The sequence below is a fragment of the Triticum dicoccoides genome, chromosome 1B (genome assembly GCF_002162155.2).
Source record: "Triticum dicoccoides isolate Atlit2015 ecotype Zavitan chromosome 1B, WEW_v2.0, whole genome shotgun sequence".
In the NCBI taxonomy this organism is placed as follows: domain Eukaryota; kingdom Viridiplantae; phylum Streptophyta; class Magnoliopsida; order Poales; family Poaceae; genus Triticum; species Triticum dicoccoides.
Genome location: NC_041381.1, coordinates 468,990,983 through 468,997,630, shown reverse-complemented (window position 1 = coordinate 468,997,630; position 6,648 = coordinate 468,990,983).

Sequence of the window (6,648 nt, the reverse complement as noted above, 5' to 3'; positions counted from 1 at the left end):
TACGATGTTCTGCTGCGTCAAGCAGCCACCTGGCGGTCAGAAGGGTGCCTACTACGCCATCCATCACATGCGGGCGATCGTACGGGACCATCATCAACTTCTGCTACCGAGTAAACTCAAAGATTGGGCCGCGAGCGTGTCGGCAATCCAGGACACGGACCTCCGACAAGAATTCTTTCGCATCCAGTCGGAGTTTGCGGAAATCATCCATCAAGATGTCCTTCGTACCTCGGGGCAGTTCTACCTCAGAAATCAACCGTCCAACAGTGACATCGACACAATGCTACAAATGCAGGATGACAACGCCCGTTCTTTCATGACTCCCACGATAGACGGCGACTTCATCCACGCTCCGGTCCCTTGAGTCGAGTTGTCTAGTTCTGAAACATCGATTGGCTCATGTTGTAATTAAACTTTAATGAACTTGTAGTATGTCTCTTTGGTTTCGAGAGTCGTTCAACTTAGATGTAATCGATGCTATTAATGTCTTGCTTTTCTCTTCTGATCGTTCTGTTGCATACTTATATATTGCTTATGTATTGTCTGTGAATTGGTACTAACGTTTCGTTTGGCTAGTGCATAGCGATGCCGACGTATGTCGTGTACAAGGGTAAGGTTCCCGGAGTCTACGATGACTGGGAGGAGTGTCGGAGACAGGTTCACCGATTCAGCGGTAACAGTTACAAAGGGTACACCACTAGGGCCGAGGCCGAATCCAGATACGTCCGCTATCTAGCGGGAGAGGGGAGGGAGCGTTGGAGGAACCGGATGAAGACGAGTTTCATCGTGATGATGCTCATCGTGATGACCGCAGCTCTCTTCTATGTGATGGTAGTTTAGATGATCGATATCGACTTGTAATGTGAAGACAGACTCGCTACTCGCGGTCTCGAGACTTGTAATATAATGTTCTATCTTTGTTCGGCCTTTTCAATTCGGAGACTAATATGATGAATTGTATTCGGAGACTAATATGATGAATTGTATTCAAAGACTAATCTTCTATTGTATTTGATGAATCTGTTGTTGATGTGTGCTGTCTATATTTTGTCAAATTATACATTTTGTAACCTGTGCAAAAAACAGAAAATAAAAAAATAAAAAAAACCTAATATTCATACTAATGGCGCATCACATGATAGTGCGCCATTAGTATGACAGTGCATACTAATGGCGCATCACTGGGCAGTGCGCCATTAGTATGCCGCGGTTACTAATGGCGCATCCAGAGGTGGTGCGCCATTAGTATGCCAAAGCACCTGAGTATACATGGCCCCTGGGAGGCATACTAATGGCGCACCCTGGCCTATACTAATGGCGCACCAGGTGGTGCGCCATTAGTAAAAATTACTAATGGCGTGCTATTAATGGCGCACCACAGATGCGCCATTAATAGCCATACTAGGTGCGCCATTAGTAGGGGTTTTTCTAGTAGTGTAAGGTACATTAAGATCTGGCATTACTGATAACGCCACAAATAAAGTGCTATGATGATCATAAAAGCTACTCAATGACCAACCGTTTGCATGCAGAGTGACTTTGGATCTCCCGGCCGTCGAGTGGTTGGCTTCATGGTCGAGTGTCTTCGAGTCTGTCGAGTGGAACACTTCTGAGTCGATTGACAGGTGGTTTCTTCTAGAGATGTCCTTGGGTAGGGTAGTTTGGACAGGTCCATGACCCTACCCTAGGTACATAGCTTCATCATTAGCCCCCGAATGGATCGGGGTTTGAGTGGGGAAGGAGTTGAGAACTCTTCCGACCCATTTTTCGTGCTATGAGTGCATTTGGCTTTGGATCCAAGAACTTAGGTAACGACACCAACTTCTTTTTCGGTTGCCTTGATCCATTCTTGGTTTTAGTCGAGTGAATTTCTTTACTTGAAAAGTTCCGAGTGACGGTGTGGAGGAGATCCCCCATCTGACAAGTTGTTCTGCTGCTCGTGGATTTTGTGGGATTCGAATTTTGGGAAGCGCGCGGGGTGGAGGAGGCCGCAGTAATCAGACGGGATAGGGTGGAGACGCCTCGATCTCTGCGCCACCTTTTTCGCCACGTATCGCGCGCGCGACTGGTGCGGGATTTGACAGGATCGCCCAGACCTACAAGTCAGTCACTCGGAAGTAACCTCATATAAGGCGCCGGACGGGGTTTTTTTGAACAGTGCGTTCTCATTTCCTCCTCTCTTCTCCAGACTTATCCGCTGCGTCCGCTTCCGTCTCAGTGCAGCTGTCCCGTGCATATCTCGCCAGCGACGATGGTGAAAGAGAAGACGACGGCCCTGGAGCGGGCGAAGAAAGCAACGGCGAAGGCGAAGGGAAGGGCGACCAGTCGAGGCGGATCTTCATCGAGGGCCGGCCTGCCGCAGGGCTGGATCCAGGGCGACTGGATCCGCTCGACGATTCGTCAAGCAGATCTTGATGACCTGGCCGATGGAGGACTGATCCCCCATGGATCGGCGTGGCTCCCGGGGAAGGAGTCTGAGCCACAGCCTCAGGAGGGTGAGTGCGTTCTCTTGGCCACCCATGTCGACCGTGGGTTTTCTTTGCCGCCTCACCCTTTCTTTCGGGGATTTCTGAATTTCTTTGGGGCGCAACTCCACCACTTCACACCCAACACCATCGTGTACCTCGCTGCTTTCGTGTCTTTGTACGAGAATTTCTTGGGTTGCCGGCCTCATTGGGGTCTTTTCAAGCACATCTTCACCTGTCGCTCCCAGACGGTGAAAAAGGCCAATCCGAGTGATGAGAGAACACAAGTGATTCAGATGTGTGGGGGTCTTGGGGTTCAAATGAGGGGGAAAAGCTCTTTTCAGGCCATGATCCTACCCGACTCGGTCCGTGGATGGCAGTGGACCTGGTTCTACTGCAAAGACCAGCCGACGCCGGGGCAGTCGACCGAACTCCCTCCTTTTTCCATGGAACGAGTGAGGAAGCCTTCCTCTTTGAAGGTGATCCCGGAAGAGAAGGCGCAGGTTAAGGTGCTGGTCGAGCGTGTTGTCCGGCTTATCCATGACGGGGTGACCGGCATGGACCTCTTGGAGGTCTTCCTCCAACGACGCATCCAGCCGCTTCAAGCTCAAGACCATCCAATGTGGTTGTATTCTGGCACTGAGGACACCACTCGGATCCACCCGGAGGAGATTGATGATGCCACGCCGGAGAGGTGGCTGGCGAGCATCATAGGGAACAAAGACAACCCCCGAGGAGCCAGGAGGATTCCTCCACTCGACCAATCAGACGAAGTAGACAAGGTCCAATTCTGCATCTCTGACTGTGATCCTGCTTTCTTCATTCTGTTTCCTTAAAATCAGTCGACTGACTTTTGTCTTGTTTGTTGTCTTCTAGGCCATGAGTGAGATGTACTCGATGCCCAATGGGGCGCAAGAACAGGCCTAGGAGGGAGAGGCGAGCGGAGGTGAAAGTGAGGAGGAGTGGCAATCTGATGGTGAGGGGGAAGAGGATGACGACGGCTCCAGCGAAGAGGAGGAGGAGGAAGTCGATCCTCCTCGCACGGAAAGGAGATCCAAGCCCACCCACGAACCCGCGAGCGAGCGCGGCAAAGGGATTGTGCCCATTAGGCAATTGTCAAAGCACCCTCGGGCGGCTTCTCTGGCGCCGACTGAAAAAGCGCTGAAGCATCCACGAGCGGCGCCATCAAAGCCGCCGAAGGCCTTGCCCAAGATGAGAATGGCCATTCCCACCATTTCCGGGTAATAGCAGAACTTGTGTCTTCTCGTTTAGCACGGACGAAATCTTGGTCGACTCATTGATTAACCGACTGGTTTCTGAAATCTGCAGTGCTGCTACCTCTGAGACCTCCGCCAAGAATGAAGACCAGGAAATGGAAGACGCTGCCACCTCCAACCTTGGTATGCTCTCTGTAGTTTCACTTTTGGACGATTGGATTTTCGATTTCAACTTTGGATTTTTCCTGTAGTTCCTCCTCATGTCATCAATCTCCCTGATGATGACGACGAGGCGCTACTGAGGTCGAGGAGGAATAGAAAGGTGTCGGCTGGCAAGACTACTCAGACTACATCAGTGCCTAAGACGTTGGTTCAAGAGGGTGGCAACATCACTCTGAATTCCATGTCCTTCGCTGTGCCGCTGACGAGTGCCCGACCTTCGTCGTTGACTGCTAACCCGTCCTCCCTTTTCTCCACACACCACGTCCCAGAGGACCAAGCGGGTGCTGCTAAGGAGGCTATATGCTAGGCGGGGATCATGATGGAGCAGGTGAAGGCAATCCGGGAAGCCAGCCAAGCGGCCTATGATGCTAGCTCAGACGTTCAGAGCAACGTCCAGGTTAGTTGGTCACCGCTTATTCTGTTAGGATATGCTATCTGAAGACTTTCTTTCCAAAGATCTTTGTATCTGTACACCCACTGGGTGTATCGATTGAATTTTTGGATTGGTGGGGGCACGCTGAGTGCATCCACTGGGTGTAGTCCCCGAGACTATGGTGGACTGCTGGCAGTCGACTGTAGTCTTCGTATTTTAAATTTCTTCACTCTAACTTCTTCACTCGGTCTGGTCGGACCATGTCGAATGGAATCTTGGAACCGGTGGGGGCACGCTGAGTGCACCCACTGGGTGTAGTCCCCGAGACTATGGTGGACTGCTGGCAGTCGACTGTAGTCTGAAGAACTTGTTTTTTGGTAGATCATGATGAGACCAAGGCTGACTGCTGGTAGTTAGCTATAGAGCTATAGTTTTAGGATCATAACCTCTTTGTCTCTTTTCGGCCGTCTGATCGGACCAAGTCGGTAGAACCAGTGGGCGCACGCTGAGTGCACCCACTGGGTGTAGTCCCCGAGACTACTGTTGAATATTTTGATTCGACTGTAGTCTTAGAAATGTTACGGTTTTTCTCTTAGTCACTCGGAAGCAACCTCTCTTTGATGTCTGTCGACTGACTCTTCGTAGAAATCTTGCGAGCTTGTGGCTTGCTATACTGAGTTGGAAAACAAACATATCCAGCTCGACCTTGACTTGAAGCTTGTTCAGGAGAACTTTCAGAAGGCGAAGGACGAAGCAAAAGGTATGATTGGTGAGAACTTGACAACTGTCTTTATCTTTCTGCTCATTCCTGATTCTGATCTCATTGTCATTTTGTAGATAAAATGAAGGAGGCTCTGAAAAAGAAGGACCATGACCTTGCCGAGGCGCAGAAGGCGGCTTTGGACAAAATGAAGCTTGCGGAAGAAAAACCGGCTTCAGTCGGTAAACTTGAAGAGGAGAACGCCAATCTGAAAGCTGCTCTCGACGCGGCCAACAAGGAAGTCAGCCGTCTGAAGAATGATAAGATAGCTCTGAATGACAAGGCTGGTGAACTGGTGGGGAAGAAGAACGATCTGGAGGCTTATCTGGGAGGGCTCGCCAAGAAGTTATTCATCATGCTTGAGGGTAATCTCTCCTACCCGACTGACTTGTAATCATCGACTTATCGTACAACTGCTGGTTTATCTTTGAGTTGTGTTTACAGAATTCTGCCAAAACATCAAGGAGGAGACCAATCGAGTGGAGACAGGCTTGGACCCCATTAACTCTCTTGTGAAGGACGAAGCTGCTATGAACGTGCTCCGACTGGAGTCTCGTATTGCTGGTGTGGTTGACTACCTTGCTCGACTAAAGGTTGCGGTGTCGCGAATCGACATGACACTCTGGTCGGGAGAGACGCTTCAAAATGACCTCGAGTCTCTAATGACTCGACTAAATGAAGTTCCAGGTCGTGTGCACGAATGGAAGAAGTCTTCTGCCAGGTGTGGTGCTGATGTTGCTTTGTCCCTGGTCCGTGTTCACTGCAAGGATGCGCGAGAGGACAAGCTGGCGTCCCTCAAAGTGGCCAATACCAAGAAGCATGACTTCCAATCTTTCATGGAGACCTTCATTGCTGCTGCCACTCGGATTGCTGATGGAATCGACCTAGACCAGTTTGTCGCGCATTCCAGTCCTCCACCCAAGGAGTAAGAAAAACTTCTATGCTTCGCCTTAAATTTTCCTTAGAATGCCGAGTGGTTTTGTAACTGATAAACTTTTACAGGCTTGATGCCTGAGCACTTCTGAATCCATAGGATGTTATCTGAACTTGGCTTATCGTTGAATATGCTTGAATTTGCCTTTGAGTGAACTTTGTTCTTCACTCGGAATATACTTTAGTGCTTGTGACGCAGCTCTGAGGTGGAGAATCCAGTCGACCTGCACCTCATCGCTCTTGCAGGTAGGGATGGAGCACAGATTGCAGTCGACCTGCGTCCTTGCAGATCGGGATGGAGCGCACATTGTATTTGTGGCGTGGCTCCGAAGGAGAAGGAAGCAGTCGACCTGCACCTCGTCGTCCTTGCAGAGCGCATGTTGTATTTGTGGTGTAGCTCCGAAGGAGAAGGCGGCAGTCGACCTGCACCTCGTCGTCCTTGCGGATCGGAATGGATTTCATACTTAGGCGAGTACTGGACTACAGCTAAGCCCCCGAGTGGGAGGGTTGCTCTCCACTTGGTAGGATTTTCAAATACTTAGGCGAGTACTGGACTGCAGCTAAGCCCCCGAGTGGGAGGGTTGCTCTTCACTCGGTAGGATTTTCAAATACTTAGGCGAGTACTGGACTGCGGCTAAGCCCCCGAGTGGGAGGGTTGCTCTCCACTCGGTAGGATTT